Below are 19,186 nucleotides of genomic sequence, written 5' to 3'. Positions count from 1 at the left end.
GCAAAGGCTGGGAGGGGAATTAGGAGGGAGATCCAAAAGCAACAGTTTCCCAAGATATGCTCCCAGTGTGGAATTTCTTTGTGACACTGCAGATGTTAGGCGATACATGGATACAGCTGGGAGACACCGAGGTATAGTGAGTGCCAGAGTTCCCAACCATTTAATATGCAATAACACCCTTACAACATGAAAGAAAAAAAATGAGCTCCCGTGTAATATCTGTATTTTTAGGATGTGTTTATGAGAAAGTATATGACTACAAAATTTTTACACACCAGAATTTTGAAATATAATAGCATTTCATCAGACAATAGGATCTATCCACTTTTGACAATTTGTACAGATAAAGATATATTGTGTAGTCACTCAACAGGTTATACTTTCTATCTGTCTAGAGTCTAACATCCCCTGAAATAGCTATTTAGTTCTTTTCCTTACCCTCGTATTTGAAGGCTACAACTTGGAAACAGCGGGAGAGAAAAGAGTATTGAATTACATGCTCTCCTTTGGTTGTACACCTTGAAGCAAATTACTTAACCTCTTAGGTCCTTTAGTGTCATGAGGCTGAAAATTAAATAACAAAATATCCATAAAAGTCCTCTACGTCAAATTGGTTATAAAGGCAAAGTATAAGAGAAAAAAGGCCTAGATGAGAAATCCACGTGATATGATCAAGAAAGCTAAAACTATCTGGCGGTTTCTTTGGAGAAACACCGTTTGGAAGGCATGTGATGGGTGGCACAGTGTGCTGTCTGGATTCCTTCTTCCTGGCTTGAACTGTTTCATTTGGGACAGTGGAAGCAAACTGGGGAAGCACCCTCAACTCATCACAACCCTTCCTTCCCAGAATGTCACAGAAGTTTAATGATGTGCCATTTTAGTATCTTCCAAAAACAACTCTTACCTTGATTTTCCACTGAAACTCATTTTACACACATAAAAGCACAAAAGAGTGCTCAATGATATTAGCATTTTCTTTGAAATATTATTGAAAGAACACAGAAAACATTTTAGAAAATTTTATTTCCTTTCCTGCTGTAGTATGGGAAACGAGCAGAAAAAGCAGTTTTCCCATGATAAAATTTCATATATTGAAATAAATCTATAAATTAAAATAAATACTTCAGTTATCAAAAACAAGTCTGAAATTCACCGAGGTCTTTCTTGAGTATGCCATGTGAAACAGAAAATTCAATTTAGGCTGATTCGTATCATGGTTTTAAGGATACTCACCAAAGTATGACATATTTACATTGTTAGTTCAACAAAATCAGATTATACACTGATGGATATGATTTGTGAAGGGATCATGACTATATGGTCTTCACTTCAGTAAATACTGAGCCAGTTTAATAAAATAACCACCAAAGGTATCATTTGGTGCCAAGGTGATCAAGGGTGTGTCATGAATTGTGTAACATGATTTGTCACCCGGGCACTTGTCAACTAGCAAAGAGAGTGCAACCAAGTCCACTGACTCATTTGTTGAGAACATTATGAACCATTCACTGGTAATGATTTTCAATTATCGTTGATCTAGGCCAGATTTGAACTGCTGACCTGGAGGTGCAAGATCCCATATCCGGCTTCTCATTGCTTGTGGTTAAGATTGTCCATTTCAAATAGTCTTGCTAAAGAAACTGTTTAGGAATGGGAAATATATTGCTTCAGGGTCTTCAAAGGACTTCCTTAATATACAGTTTCAAAATACTTCTGTCTCACTAATTTGTTTCAGTGATTTACTCCTATGATTAATATTCAGAATTCTAAAAGAAGGTAGGGATTAGGGGATTGAATCAACCAATCCTGCTGTGAAATATAATCAGTATTTCTTTATTATTTAAATTTTCCTAAAGATTGATGGAAAAGAACAATTTATGAAAATATGCATTTATAGTAGTCAGTCTTATTTATAATTCATTTAAAGACTACCATATCTCTTTCAAATTTTGTAAATAGAAACCAGTTGGAAAAAAATAACAATATTGCACAAATCTTATTACATCGACAATCTAAAAATGATATATCTCACAAAAAAGATCAGAAACAAAGGGTGTGAGTCAATAGATGAAAAATACATTATAGCATTTGCCCACCCAGTCTGTGCCTCCTCCACAGCAGATTGTCATGACTTGGAAAGGGACTATACATTACCCTGGAGCAATGACTAATTAGATATAACTTTCAAAGCAAGCGAATAGCTGAACACCTTTGAAAAAGAGATTTCATAAATACCCTTTTATCATCATCATGCTAAATTGTAAAATCCTTTTCCCATATGTAAAAATCTTTTCTCACACTTGGTAAATTATTTCCTGATCCCTCTTCATAGATATGTTATTACTTTTCTTACTACTGGCATGACTTTCTGGGAAGATCTGCAGACACAATATTTCATTCCATGTTTCTGCAGTGTGAGAGATGTTTCTTTCAAATATTCGGTTACAGACAGTGTAATGCTTGTAAAACTATGTCCCCCACATGTTCTAATGTCAAAAAGATACCACATTTAAATGACTTAGATCAAAAGAAATTTTTTACAGGCATCTCTTTGAAACTAAGTAGCTTTAAGCACATGGTAGATGGCCACTCAGTAAAAATTTCTTTTCTTCTTCTAGAACCACTAAGCTCCAGAAGTTTCTCATTGTCTACCTTATAAAAACAATTTTTTCAACATCAACTCCTCTCATGCATATGATCTTGCACCTTAAGTCATGTTTTCTTCTCTGTTATGTGACCTTCCAAATACTGAGAATCTGACAAGTCATATAACTCACTTCTGTGCCCTTTGAAGAAATGCAGTTCATCTGCTGCCATTCTTTTCCAAGAAAAAAGAGTAAAGAACAAAACACAACATCACAACAAGTGGATTTTTCTTGTCTGTTTTCAGAAGGTGAGAATGTGGGTTGGAGGGCAAGGGTGTGTGCAGTGTTAGGTGATGGGTTATGGGTTATGTTAAAGGCAGGGGAATAGCTCACACAAGACATTTCATGTCTTGTACATGCAACTGGAACTCAGGTTAAAAGAAACATTTTACTGTCTAACAGCAAGTCTAAAAAAAAGTGACTAGATGGCCTGTAGCTTGGTGAGTAAACTGGCCTTTGATGTGTTCGATTATATTATCTCTACAATAGAGAGTTTTATGTTTACAAGAAAAAGTGTTAGTGACAGTAAAATGATTGCTGAACAAATAACAATTACTCAAATATGAACAATTAGTATATGTTATGCAGTGTGCCAAATGCTTTACCAGGTAAAGCTCTTTTTATTCACATTACAATCTTGTCAAGTGAGTAATATTTAATCTCAAATTTTATAGATCATGAAGTTGGAGCTTAGATTAGTTAACAACTTTCTCATAGCTAGGTAAGATATAAAATACTGGATTTAAAACAGTATTTTTTTGTCTAAAGCCTGAAATTTTAAAGACTGTGTTATCCTCCATGGCCCCTATCGAGGAAGGAAGCCATACTAACTCCTGAAATGGGATGATATGATTTGTGGATAAACTAGTAATATTTCCAGCATTAGCTCCAATTAGGAAGTTGCCATGAGACTGTTACAGTGGGTAGCTAGTCAGGCATGAGCAGGGGCAGGAGAGGGCTCCCCTTATATACCAAGACTATTGGACCAACCCTCAGTGATGGTCAGGCCGTTGTCACACTGTTTCTCTAAAATAATAATTGGTTGCAGCCAGCACCAGGGGGAGGCAGTTTCCCAATCGATAAAAACACCTGGAATTGGGAATCAGCAGCTTTCAGAAATTGGGCAAGTGGGCTTAAGCACGCGCATTAAGAGGCAGAGTGGTGCACGACGACCTTCTGGGGGCAGGGGCATTCTACCTGAAAAGAGAAGAAAGCCTCAGGGGGGCATGTGTACGACCCCAGTAAACACACTGCGCACGCTCACCTTCCAAGCACTCGTAGGCCACCGGGCCTGTGTACAACGCACCCCAAGGGAGGAGTCAAGGGAAAAGGGGTGCAAAATACTGGAAGTGGGTCAGCCTGTGAAATTCCAGGTTCAAAGTCAATGGGGCACTTGACCTCCAAAGTGTCCACTTTATCCTCTTCTAAGTATACTTGAATTTCTTTTCACTCCTGCTCTAAAGCTTTTTAAGAAACTTCAACTCCTGCTCTGAAACTCGCCTTGGTCTCTTTTTCTGCCTTATGTCCCTCAATCATTCTTTCCTCTGAGGAGGCAAGAATGGAGGTTGCTGCAGACCCATATGGATTCACCTCCTCTAACGTATTTTGGTGCCATGTGACTCAGACAACTTCCACTGCTAACAAGACCATCTGCTCCTCCCATTCCACCCTCAATTTGTGTGGACAGAGTATGCTCACCCTTGTGTTATGATGTAGACTCTTATTCAAAAGGCATTGAAAGAATAAAGTTCTTTCTAATTCTAGAATGCTAAGATTTATGTTAGGAAGAAACACAGTCTCTACCACAAAGTGATCAAGAAGATATTGAAACAAAGCTCAAGACAGGCAGCGAAACTGTGTAACTTTAAACTGATAGAATAAAGGGGGAAATGATGGTTCAGTGATCATTAATGAAGAGCGAAATGGATTGGGCAATTGTGACAAAGTGTAGCCCTTGATTGTCAGCCTGAACTTTGACAATGTCAACGCAATTTCCCACCGCAAGCTATGACCTTTGACAATAGTTCCAACTAAATTGTAGCTAAATTACAGTTAAAGTCTTGAAATTACTGTTACTGTAAACCGGACCCCACGGGCAAATGCCTACTTTGTCTTTGCCAAAAAAATTTTTGAACTAGTATAAAATTCTGCAGGTAGAGCTGGGTTTTAGAAGTGAGGTGAAGCTGAACAAATGTGATTAACTGCTTTCAGGAAATGACAGTGACAGCTCACAGGAATGAGGCAGGATGATAGAATACACTTGGGCTTTATCAAAGATTTTCATATTCTGTATCAAAGACTTGGGATTGAGGTAAGTCGGGTACTCTCCTGGGAGAAAACAACAACACGAAGAAGGGTATCAGTTTTTTGATCTCCCAGAGCAATCAGAGATGAATTAGTAAAATTTAGCAGTCTCCAAAAGAAATTTTAAGTAATATTAAAATGGATTTTTTTCCCAATATTGCTCTTAACAGAGTCCAAAATTTTAAGTTTTCTAGCAACTTTCTCTCCTTCCTGTCTGGCATCTGTGAGAAAGTAATGTGCAGGTGAACATAAGAATTTAGGTAATCAGGCCGGGCGCGGTGGCTCAAGCCTGTAATCCCAGCACTTTGGGAGGCCGAGACGGGCGGATCACGAGGTCAGGAGATCGAGACCATCCTGGCTAACACGGTGAAACCCCGTCTCTACTAAAAAAAATACAAAAAACCAGCCGGGCGAGGTGGCGGGCGCCTGTAGTCCCAGCTACTCGGGAGGCTGAGGCAGGAGAATGGCGTAAACCCGGGAGGCGGAGCTTGCAGTGAGCTGAGATCCGGCCACTGCACTCCAGCCCGGGCCACAGAGCGAGACTCCGTCTCAAAAAAAAAAAAAAAGAATTTAGGCAATCATCGAAATGTTGAAATCTATGAAATACACCAAAATATTTTTTAAAATAATAAATAATATACAAGAGTATACCTCTCCCTATCACAAAAATGATTTTTAAGCCCATTTTATTTTTATAAAAGTGTAAGTTATGGACAGAGTTGAGTTGCTTTTAAATGGGGGTGATCCAGGCCATCAGTGCTATTTAAACCCTTTTCCTTTGATATTCAAGATTGCGGCATGCAGTCTTCAGGCAATGTAATGCTGAAAAACAAGACTTTCATGATAAAATAAAGGAACAAAGACAAGCTACTCTTGTCAGTGTCAGTAGGTAAATAGCACCAATCTGTCTTCATTATTGCTATGCATGCTGTAATACCAGGTGGGAGGAGGTGTACTATCTTTTACCATTATCCAAGAGCTAAGTAGCATGCAGAAACATAAAGGCAGAATTATCTTTTATCAACAAAAATGTGGCAATCACTTCTATTTGAAAATTGCCCTCAGAAGACTTTGATATCTTTCTGTTAAAATGCCAAGACTTTTCCCTTTCCCTCTGTCATTATTTCTCTAAATTATAAAGTTTGTTAGATTTGAATACTTAGTGAATACAAGCTTCTTCTCAAACAAAAACAAAAACAATAAAACACCTCGATCAGTAGATATTTTTTGATTCCCTTAAAGAGATAAGAATTAATTTAAAAGGTAAGGAGAAATCAGAAAATAAAAAATGCAACTACCTGCAGTGAAGAAATCTGTCATTTTAATATTAAATACTCTTTTATCAGTTTCATTTCTGACATGTATATTCTTGATTTGCCTACAAAATAGTGTTTCTTCTTTTGAAATCTTACACATGACCGAAATTTGCTAAAACTCAACTAATCAAAACTGGCTCCATGCAGAGTTGATGAATAACATTTGTCTTTGGACTCTCTTTTAGTGCTTCCTCCCACTGACTCCAGGACATATCCTTTAGTAACTTATCGTATCCAACACTCATATCAGTGTCTACCTCTTTCTTCCACCCAAGCCCCACTTCTCACCCACCATCACCTGCTATTCTTTTTGTGTTCTCTATGTTAATAATTGGATTCATCAGTCACTGAGATATCAAAGCAACAAATATGGAGGCTTCCTTACTTCTCCATTCAATGTTTATGTCTTATTGATTACGTGTCTAGTTATTTCTTCCAGTGTATCCACTTTCCTCCATTTACATATGTTCTTTCATAAGTAAGGTTTCTACCTCTCATATGATAAGGCCCAGAACAGACTATTCCAAAATATGGCCACTTGGCATATGGAATATTTTAAGCTGAAGGAATCTGAAGAAACCACAGAAGCAGGGAAGTCACTCTCAAGCGCTTCCCTAGAGCAGTTTATAAAATATAGGGAGGATTTTCCGACCCTCACGTGAGGTCATAAGACCTATGAAGAATTTTCATAAGTCCCTCATGTGAGAAGTGCTGTCTATCTCAGAGGAAAGACGGGAACATCCTTATCTCTTGCTAATGACAAAGGGTCACAGAGAAATATTTAAACAGGCTTTGCTAAATTGTCAACAATTTATTGCGTTTGATCACACCCTTTTTGTCTCATCATATTCCTCCATGACTAGCCTCTCTTCATCAATCCTCACATACAAATACACAGGTTTAACTGTGTCTTTGGGTCTTCATTTCCTTTAGAAAGCTCCTGTGTCACATAAAACTTATATTCAATAAATATGTTTGCTTTTATCTTGTTAATCTGTGTTTTGTTATAGGGGCCTTAGCTACGAACATAGGATAGGTAGAGAAAATATGTTTCCTCCCCTACACAAGTTCCCCTTAATTTGTTCATGACTAGGTAACCATGCTGGTTTGGTTAAATAAAATCTAATCATCCCATTCTTTTTAAACCCTTCAGTTGCTCAGAATAAAAGCCACATCCTGCTATGTTGCTTTGAAGGCCTAAGGAGATCTAAATCCTGTTTTTATCTTCAGTCTCTTCTTTCAGCTCTGTTTTCCTCTCAATTAATTCCAAATCTATTTAGTAATTAAATACAATTAACAAAATTATAGATGTACACAGCAAATCTGGTAGCCTGTGAGCACTGTGATTTTAGCATATCTTATATGAGGAAGAGTAGAGACAGATAAAAGTGGACTAGAGTATTGAGATTAATACACAGAGAGACAAATGACACTCTAAAGAATATGGAAGGAAGGAACCAAAGTGAGAGTTATTATGAGTAAAATCAATAGTTCTTGGCAAGTGATTGGCTGGTGAATGCAAGAAAGAGGGAAGTGTTAAAGATGACTGAGGATCTGACCATAATGAATAGGAGGAAGAGGGTACCACTGACACCTAAAACATACTGAAGAAGGATCACCACGTGTCCAGCTTCAGCCATATTCATTTTGGAGAATATTGCAATATGCTATTCAGGAACTGTTCAGAGTAAGAAACTAAACATTTGAGACTCATGCTTTTGTATGTTAAGTCACAGATTTGCACCTGATTTTTTTTGAACCATGTATTTCCTGTTGCTAGAAAGAGTTTTTTATTGTAATCTGGATATTTATAATTTTGTAAAAGAATGTTATTCAAATCCTAGTTGGTGAAGTATAAGACGGGACTCACTACATAATTGACAAGGTCCAGTGCAAAATAAAAATGAGGGTTTTGTGGTTTAAATATCATTAGCACTGTTAAGACAGCAACATCAGAACCTTAAAACAAACCCAGGGTCCTTCTAAACACTGGTCCCTATGTAACTGCATAGCCAGTCCTGTGCAAGGATAAAGGGTTGTACCTCCTTACTTTCGTGATGACCAAGAGATGAGATTTCAAGTGTTTTTCTGTCTTCTTTTGAAACACACAATTCTGATGGAGCATAAACAGCTGTACTCAATTGGTATGTGCTTGAAGGAATGAGAGTTAGTTCTAACGCATCTTTGATAGAACTTCTGACACATCTATTATCTGTTAAAAAGGATAGTGACTAGGGAGAAAACAATTCTCACTTTTAGTAGATTTCTTCTTGCTGTTATATAAGTGATACTAAGACTAATAACTTATCAAAATGAAATAAAAGAAGAAACATGTATATTTTGCCTCTTCAGAAAAATAAAACCAGTACCATATCTAGATATGAGGTTCCATGGTCAAGCTCTAGAACAAGGAAAATCAGTGGTATAATTCAGTTTGAGTTGAAAGCCTGAGAACCAGGGGAGTGAACAGTATAACTCTCACTCTGAGGACAAAGGCCTGAGAATCAAAGGGGGCTGCTGGTTTAAGCCCTGGAGTCTGAAGTGCCAAGAACGTGGAGCTTTGATGTCTGGGAGCAAGAGAAAATGAATCTCGGAGCTCCAGAACAGAGAAGGAATTCGCCCTTCCCCTGACTTTGTTCTAGACAAGCCCTCAATGAATTGGACAATGCCTGCCCACATCAATGGGCAGGGTGGATTTTCTTTACTCAGTGTGTTAGTCCGTTTTCACACTGCTATAAAGACTATAAAGAAATTCCTGAGACTGGGTAATTTATAAAGGAAAGAGGTTTAATTGGCTCACGGTTAATTAAACTGGGAAGGCCTCAGGAAACTTACAATCATGGCAGAAGGAGAAGAGGCATGTCTTACATGGCAGCAGCCAAGACAGAGAGCAAGTGTATGAAGGAGAAACTGTCAGACCCTTATAAAACCATCAGACCTCATGAGAACTCCCTCATTATCATGAGAACAGCATGGGGGGACCAACCCCATGATCCAGTCACCTCCCACCAGGTCTCTCCCTCAACAGGTGGGGATTACGGGGATTGCAAGTCAAGATGAGATTTGGGTGGGGACACAAGGCCTAATCACATCACTCAGTCTACTGGTTTAAATGTTAATCTTGTCCAGAGACACCCTCACAGACACATCCAGACATAACGTTTTACCAGCTGTCTGGGTATTTCTTAAACCATAACATATGTGTCACTTGAAAACCAATTTCAGGCAGTCACACTGCCAGTCTAAAGAGAAACGCTTGCTTTTTTATTGTTTAACAAACAGTCTCTAGTACAGTCATTCCTCTTTTTCTTGATTTGGCTTGACCAGTTACCATGGTCAACCATGGCCCAAAACATTAAACGCAAAGTTTCAAAAACAATTTATAAATTGTAAATTATACATCATTCTGAGTAACGTGATGAAATCTCATGTCATCCTGCTCCTTCCTGCCTGGGACATGAATCTTCCCTTTGTCATGCACATTCTCACTGTCCACACTACTTATTCCCCTTAGTCACTTCTTAGTAGCCAGCTTTGTTATTAAATGAAAAAAAATAGTACATTCATGGCATCCCTTAATGATTCAGGTAGGTCCTGAGAAATGCATCACTGTTTGAACATCATAGAGTGTACTAAAGTATTTGTGTATCTACAGATATCTAAATAACTTTAAAGGTTATGTCCATAAAAGTGGTACACCTGTGTATGGCACTTACCAGGAATGGAGTTGCAGGGCTGGAAGTTTCTCTGGGTGAGTCAGTGAGTAAATGGTAAGTGAATGTGAATGCCTAGGACATTGCACTATTATAGACTTTATAAATACTTAGGCTACACTAAACTAATAAAAAAATTAATAATAAATTAACCTTAGCTTACTATGACTTTTTGCTTTATAAACATTTTAGTCTCTTTTTTAACTTTTCTACTTTTTTGTAATAACACTTTTCTTAAAACACATTGTACAGCCATACAAAAAGATTTTCTTTTATATCTTTATTCTGTAAGCTTTTTGCTATTTTGCTTATTTTACTTTTTAAACTTTTTTTTTTTTTTTTTGGCTGTTAAAAACTAAAACACAAACACACACATTAGTCTTGGCCTGCATAGGGTCAAGATCATCAATATCACTGTCTTCCACCTCTACGTCTTGTCCCACTGGAAGGTCTTCAGGGGCAATAACACACATGGAGCTGTCATCTCCGACAACAACAGTGCCTCTTCTAAAATACTTCTTGAAGAACCTGCCTGAGGCTGTTTTATGTTAACTTTTTAAAAAATATGTAGAAAGAGTATACCCTCAAGTAACAATATAGTAAATACATAAAACCAGTAACATAATTGTTTATCAAATATTATCTACTGTATATATGCACTGCATGTATAATAGATGCATACTGTGATGTGATTTATTACCCACAAACAAGTGAGTAATGCATCACCTGATGACATTACAGTGGCTACAGCACCCGTAGGTGAGAGGAATTTGCAGTTTCATTATAATCTTATGGGACTGCTGTTGTATAGGTGGTACATCATTGACCAAGACATTGTTATGTGGCACATGACTGTTTACGTAGAGTTCAGCACTATTTTCAGGTTCAAGTATCTACTGTGTGTCTTGAAACATATTCCCCATGGACAAACAGTGACTGTCATATATGTTACATGCTAAGTAATCTTCTAAACCTTTTGCAAATATTAACTGATCGTGTATAACAAATCCGTGCAGTAGTTCTATTATTTCCATTTTATAGGTGAGGAAGTCAAGGCATACAGAGATTAATGACTTGTCTGAGGACATACATCAAGAAGTAGCAGAGCTGAAACTTGAACCAGAGCCTTGTGGTTCCAGAATTCATGTTCTCACATAAAATGCTTCACCACTCCTTCAACATGCTACCACCTACAAACTGAAGCTGGGGCAGAATGAAATGTTAATATAATTATTTTGAAAATGCAATGAAAAATGGTTAGGTAGGATAAGTTAGTATTACAAATATGCACTGCCTTTAATTTGAATTCCTGCAACTATCCACAATTTGAAATTCAAATTAGTATGCTGTTACCTAATGTATAAATTCTGATTTTACATGTTTTGGGGGAGGAGAGAAGGTTCTTTGGAATTTTTTCACTTACTAGTTGGTTTCTTTCCATCTCCCTGCCCTATGTCTAGTACAGTGAGAGGTTAAGAAACCCTTATTTTATTATTCAGTATTCAGTATTAGACTGTACTGCCTTTAAACCAGAGGTCTGAACACCTTGCATTTTCAAGAACGTGGAAGTGTCTAGGGGAAGGTGCTGAGGGGCAAACACTGACTGGGAGGAAATGTGAGCTGATGACTAGTTGGGTTCCTAGAAAACAGTCTGACTTAAGTTGTTTAAGGTATTTAACTCAACATAACACATGCACGACTTTCTAACATAGATGAAAGATAAACCAATAACTTACTGTTACCACCTACTTTAATTCACTCTTTACCTATTTTCCAACTTTTCTAAAACAAGAGTGATCATCAAATTTATCTACCCAAACACAGGACATTTTCAAAAGCAAAAAGAGCATTACTAAAGATTATGCTGGAATAGCAGGTGTAAACCAGAACTGTGCCAGGCAAATTAGGGTGTACAATCACTCAATATGCAACCAATCAAATCTGTCAATTTTTAGCATAACCATAATATTTAATTGCTCATAACTGGCCACCAAAACATTGTGAAATCTCATTAAACCCTCTCTCACTTAAAGCTGATGCCATTACTTGATTGACCCAAGTGTAGTCTGATGCATTTTAATTTACTTCATGTGACTTAAACAAATGGTTTTCAGCTTACCCACTCTCACTTCTCAGACATAGGGCACAGACGTAGGGCACAGAAGTTCAGAAAAGTCAAACTTTTCTTTTATTATACTCATACAAGTTTTGAAAGATATGTATCTTTCAAAAGGGGGGACAGAGGCAGACAGAGATGTCAACTGGATGCTTGGTCAGATAAGGGTGATGGCAATTGGTAATATTAAGGCTTATTAATATTCCCAATCCAGTATAATTTGATTTTGTAAACATACATTTGATGATGTTCAAAATTAAGAAACACTAATCAATTTTAAAATCATGTCTTTTATTCATCAGATGTCAGTGTATACTCTAGAATTTTGGTAATTATAGATTTAAAATTTATGTTATTGACTACTTATATGGGACCCCAGCACTCTATGAAATATATCAAATTATGGTTTTGCTGAGCCACAGATTTTATTTCTAATCTGGATATGAGAGTAAACCATTTATTTTAGCCATTGATCCTAGCTGACTGTGCTCATCACATTTATGCCTCAATGCTGGCTCTACTATTCTTCCCTCAGCGTGAGGCATTTTATGGGCAAATCGTACCCAGTAAATTCAATGGCTTAGAGTTCTTTATCATAAAAATATTTCTCTTTCCCAAAAGCAGGGCCAATTGTATATACAAACAGCTCCCTGCTAGTGGACCAGTCCACTCAGTTTTGATAGTATGTCATAAGACTGGCGAAACTGAAATTGGAGCAAAGTTGGATGACCTCACGGGGTATAAGCATGAAGCTTTGTGAATTGATGGATTGCCCCCCACTCTAGGAATTTTTCGATGTGAAGAACTTCGGCCCCTTGAATTAGAGCACTGCTTTTCCTGCACAGTGTTGGGAAAACAAGGAGAATTCAAGCTCTGCAGTGTTCTTTTTCTTTTCGAGTGCCCACAAGCAACATTAGGTCAAGTCAAGCAAGGTACGACACGATAGAATAGCTTGCAATTTTCTTTTACATCAATCACATTCCAGACATGACTACTTGAGGCTACAACCCTGGTCACCTGGATCAGGCAAAGGCATATTCCAGATCCCTACCATGAACCCATTTGTAAATCATCTCTTACGGTATGCGCTGCTAACTTCAGCGTCCCCTGCCCGCCTTTTTAAAACTGTAAGTTGCTTGTTGTCTGTTTTAGTCTCAGAGTGAGATTTTATTTGCGAATTCTTAGACCTTCTTATTTAGTCACTATGTTTCAAAAGCAGTTTTTGGGAAAATTTGCTTCAGTATTTAAATCTATTCAGTCTTTGAATAATTTAAGCATGTCACCAGAAAAAACAAATCAAATTTCTAATCTATAAGCCATAATATAAATTGTTAATAATCACAAAAATAGAGAATTGGGTTTGATATGAATAAAAAGAGAGAAAGAGAATGGCACAATAACAGACATTTTGGCTAAACAGCCTAAGAATCTTTAAGGTTTTGCTTTCTTAAAATATTTTTGCCTATTTTTGGTAGGGGGCTCGGTTATAAGAATGAAAATTGCTGCCACTATATAGGTGAGTTACATTAATTATATATTACTTTGTAACTGAGCACTCCCAAAACAGTTACCTAAAACAATGGGTTTTTTGTTTTGTTTTTCGTCGTGGATTGCTGGGTCCAGCTGCAGAGCTCTTCTTTCCATGTGGTATTGGCTGGAGTTAGTCAAGCAGCTGCCTTTAGCCAGTATGGTGTAGCTGGAAGTCTGGATGTCCAGCAAGCCCTGGTTCCCACGTCTCAGAGCTGGTGCTGGTTCTCAGCTAGGCCTCAGGTCGTCTTCTGCATGGCCTCTCGCCACTAGCTTAGATTTGCTTCCTCACAGCATGGCAGCTGGATTCCGACAGAATGAAAGCAGAAGCTAACAGTCCTCTGAAAGCCCAGGTTCAGAACTGGCACAGAATCGCTTTCACCATGTCCTACTGGTCAAAGCAAGTCCCAGGGCTCACCCAGATTCCAATGGAGAAGAAAGAGTGTTCATCATTTAATGAAAAGAGAGGCATATACAAGTCAGGATGAATGTAATTTTGGCATCCTTCATTTGAGACAATTTACCACTCATGTGGCATTTCTTTTGTCATGGACTTGTCACTAGTGGGACAAATGCTATTAAAACTACGTATATTGAAACCAGGCATAAAACATACTGGATGCTTAACAAACTTTCCCTCCTAGTAATTCTGATATAAATTGCTTAGTAAAAGTGACTCCAAATTATCTTCTCCCAAGCTTGAAATGAATCTTACCCTCTGAGCCGCTCTACGAACTAGAAGCTCATTACTTCAGCTTAGTTTGGCACTTGAGTCATTTTCCCAGTTTCCCATTTATTGAAAAGTGCATATTCTGGGGACAAGGTGGTTTTTGACCAAGATGTAAACGCAAGAAACCATATCAGCTTACTATATTTAATTTAACTAAAGAAAAGGCATAAAGAATGTTTATCAAAACTTATTAGTTAAAATACTACATTTAATCTATATGAATTTATCTCTAACCAACAATTAAATATAGCAAATAATCATTAACTATACAAAATGATAAATTAATTCCACTTATGTCTTATATGAAAATCTAATCAAACAAATCTTAGTTCTGAAATGTTCTTAATGAAAACATTTACTGTCTCAGGAATCATCTACTTTTAAAAATAAAACTCTATCTCTTCTGGTCACATTTTAGAAAGAAAAAATTAAAAATAAATAAATATATAAAAGTAAAACCTCATCTAAAACAAAATGCATGATGATGTTTCTTACTCTCTGGTGTTGTATTATTTGAAATGTTTTTTCTTTTTTTCCCAAGAAGTATAAGGCTAGAAGTATTCAGAGCAACAAATTCTGAAGATAAACTATCGAGACATGAGGAAATTCCTGTGTCTCCAAATGGCAGACTAAACTCACACAGTGGGGCGTGACTTGTTATCTGCTGGAATGTTTCAAGTGGCCTGATTTGGCAAGGCAGAGGTGATTTACGGTCAATGTTTTATTTGATTCCAATTTCTAACAATAGACCAGTCACTTCTGTTTATTTGGGCAACAGCAGAATTCTGACTTACTATGCAGGATAAATGCCTAGAAGACATAAAACATCCTAAACATGTAGAAATAAAGTTCCACCTCATCTATGCCCTTAAATTTTATATGTGATGAGGGGTGTGAGTGGAAAGTGAAGGTAGGGAGTATGTATGTGTGTGTGGTGTATATTTGTGTGGTTTGTGTATGTACATGTGTGTATAAAATACCGGTATAATTCATAGCAGGGGGAAAAAAACCTTTTTTTTTATTTCAAACTTAAATGCATCTAAGAAGATTTATTTTTAAATTATGGAATATTTTTCAGATTCTAAAGGCAAAATAATAAAGCAGACTTTTAAAATCATCATTTCAGAATGGAACAGGGACATGGTTTGGCTCTGTCCCCACCCAAATCTCATCTTGAATTCCCATGTGTTGCAAGAGGAATGCAGTGGGAGTTAACTGAATCATGGGGGCAGATCTTGCCCCTGCTGTTCTCATGACAGTGAGTAAGTCTCACGAGAGCTGATGGTTTGAAAAAGGAGAGTTCCCTGCACTAGTTCTCCTCTCTTGTCTGCCTCGACATGAGATGTGCCTTTCATGCACCATGATTGTGAGGTTCCCCAGCCACATGAAACCTAAGTCCATTAAACTTCGTTCTTTTGTTAATTACCCAGTCTTGGGTATGTCTTTATCAGCAGTTGTGAAAAAGGACTAATACAGAAAATGGGTACCAGTAAAGTGGGGCATTGATGAAAAGATACCTGAAATGTGGAAGCAACTTTGGAACTGGGTAATAGGCAGAGTTTGGAACAGCTGGGAGGGCTCAGAAGAAGACAGGAAAATGTGGGAAATTCTGAAACTTCCTGGAGACTTGTTGAATAGCTTTGACCAAAATGCTGTCCAGGCTGAGGTGTTCTCAGATGGAAATGAGGAACTTGTTGGGAACTGGACCAAAGGTGACTCATTATGTTTTAGCAAAGAGACTGGTGGCATTTTGCCCTTGTCCTAGAGATTTGTGGAAATTTGAATTTGAGGGAGATGATTTAGGGTCTCTGGCAGAAGAATTTTCTAAGCAGCAAAGAATTCAGGAAGTGACTTGGATGCTGTTAAAGTCATTCCATTTTGTAAGGAAAGCAGAGCATAAAAGTTCAGAAAATTTGCAGCCTAATAATGCAATAGAAAATAATATCCCATTTTCTGAGGAAAAATTCAAGCCAGCTGCAGAAATTTGTGTAAGAAATGAGGAGCCAAATGTTAATCCCCAAGACCGTGAGGAAAATGGTTCCAGGGCATGTCAGAGGTCTTCATGGAAGCCCCTCCCATCACAGGTCTGGAAGCCTATGAGGGAAATATGGTTTTGTGGGTGGGGCCCAGGGTACCTCTGCTGTGTACAGTCTAGGGACTTGGTGCCCTGCATTCCAGCCTCCACAGCTGTGACTAAAAGGGGTCAAGGTACAGCTTGGGCTGTTTCTTCAGAGGGTGGAAGCCCCAAGTCTTGGCAGCTTCCAAATGGTATTGAGCCTCTGAGTACACAGAAGTCAAGAACTGAGGTTTGAGAACCTCTGCCTAGATTTCAGAGGATGCATGGAAATGCCTGGATGCCCAGGCAGAAGTTTGCTGCAAGGGCAGGGCCCTCATGGAGAACCTCTGTGAGGGCAGTGCCAAAGGGAAATGTGGGGGTCAGAGCCCCAACACAGCATCCCTGTTGGGGCAACACCTAGTGGAGTTGTGAGAAGAGGGCTACTGTCCTCCAGGCCACAGAATGGTAGACCCACCACCATTTGGCACCTTGTGCTTGGAAAAGCTGCAGACACTCAATGTCAGCCCATGAAAGAAGCCAGGAGGGAAACTGTATCCGGCAAAACCACAGGCTGGAGCTGCCCAAGAACATGGGAACCCACCTCTTGCATCAGCATGATCGGGATATGAGACATGGAGTCAAAGGAGATCATTTGGGACTTTAATATTTGACTGCCCTGCTGGATCTCAGACTTGCATGGTGCCTGAGGCTCATTTGTTTTGGCCAATTTCTCCCATTTAGAATGGTTGTATTTACCCGATGCCTGTACCCCCATTGTATCTGAGAAGTAACTAACTTGCTTTTGATTTTACAGGCTAAAGGGCAGAAGGGACTTGCCTTGTCTCAGATGAGACTTTGGACTGTGAGTTAATGCTGAAATGAGTTAAGACTCTGGGAAACTGTTTGGAAGGCATGATTGGTTTTGAAATATGAAGACATGAAATTTAGGAGGGGCCAGGGCAGAACGATATGGTTTGGTTGTGTGTTCCCTCCCAACTTTCCTCTTGAATTGTCCTCTCATAATTCCCACATGTTGCGAGAGAGACCTGGAGGGAGATAATTGAGTTATGGGGGCAGTTTCCCCCATATTGTTCTCACGGTAGTAAATAAGTCTCATGGGATCTGATGGTTTTTTAAGGGGTTTCTGCTTTTGCTTCTTCCTCACTCTCTTCTCTTGTCTGCTGCCATGTGAGATGTGCCTTTCACCTTCTGCCATGGTTGTGAGGCCACCTCAGCCATGTGGAATTGTGAAGCCAGTAGACTTCTTCCTTTTGTAAACTGCCCAGTCTCAGGTATGTCTTTATCAGCAGCGTGAAAATGGACTAATAACAGTAAATATTTTTTTCCTTGAGATTAGAAAAAAAATGTCAATTGTGCTGGGCAGAATGGTGCCCACCCCCACTCCCCTATTCCCCAATATATCCATGCCTGAATCCCTGGACCTGTGGATATGTTACCTTACACAGGAATGGAGACTTTGTACCAAACATCAAGGATCATGAGATAGGGAAGATCACCCTGGATTACACGCGTGGACCCTATCTAATCAGACAGGTCTGACTGAAGAATTGGAGAACCATTCTCACTTGTGGCCGGAGAGGGGAATGTGATTATGGAAGAAATGTCAGAGATGTGATATGAAAATTCCTCAACCTGCCATTGCTTGCTTTGAAGACAGAGGAGGAAGGATAGCAACCAAGGAAGGCAACCCCTAAAACCTGAAAGAGGCAAGAAAACAGACTTTCCCCATAAATCAGTCTATTCTCACACTGCTGTAAAGAACTACCTAAGATTGGGTAATTTATAAAGAAAAGAGGTTTAAATGACTCAGAGTTCTACAGGTTTAACAGGAAGCATAACTGCGAGGCCTCAGGAAACTTACAATAAAGGCAGAAGCGTATCTTCCCATGTGGAGCATGGGAGAGAGGGAGAGAACCAAGGGGGAAATGCTACACACTTTCCAACAACCAGATCTCATGAGAAATCACTTACTATCATGAGAACAGTAAAAAGGAAGTTCACCGCGTGATTCAGTCACTTCCCACTAGGCCCCTCTCCTGGAACGTGAGGATTATAATTCGAGATGAGATTTGGGCAGGGACACAGAGCCGGAATGTGAGGATTATAATTTGAGATGAGATTTGGGCAGGGACACGGAGCCAAACCGTATCACCTCTAGAGCACCCAGGATGGAACAAAGTCCTGATAACATGCTGATTTTCTCCCAGTGAGATCTGAATGAGATTTCTGTTCTATAAAACTGGAAGAAAATAAACTTGTGTTGTTTTAAATCTACAAGTTTGTTGTGATTTGTTTCTTTGCTGCACCTCTCCCCACCCCCACCTCCAGGCCCGCAGCCGGGAGGCATGATTTCTTACAATAGTTACAACACATGTCTCTTTTCTTTCTTTGTAATTCTTGCGCAGTTTAATTCTAGGCTGTTTTTGTGTACAATTATTTAAATTATTTATACACAGGGCTACAATCAACTATCCCTGAAGATACATAAAATATTTAGGCAGTGCCAGCCTTCAAGTTGTTTTACATTTTTATATATTCTAATAATTTATCTATGTCAAAACCAATCTGCTGAAAAATCAATATTGCTTAATTGAATTTAAACTACAAATGTTAATACATTTATTTTAATTCTATTTGTTTCGAAGCACAGTAAACTTCCTGCCATGACTACTACTTTTTTTCCTTTCAGTAATAATATGGTAAATACTGGCGCGGCTTAATAAAGGGTTATATCTACCTCTGTAAATACTGGCGCGGC

The sequence above is a fragment of the Colobus angolensis genome, unplaced genomic scaffold (genome assembly GCF_000951035.1).
Source record: "Colobus angolensis palliatus isolate OR3802 unplaced genomic scaffold, Cang.pa_1.0 Scaffold98, whole genome shotgun sequence".
Taxonomy (NCBI): domain Eukaryota; kingdom Metazoa; phylum Chordata; class Mammalia; order Primates; family Cercopithecidae; genus Colobus; species Colobus angolensis.
This window is presented reverse-complemented; position numbering follows the sequence as displayed.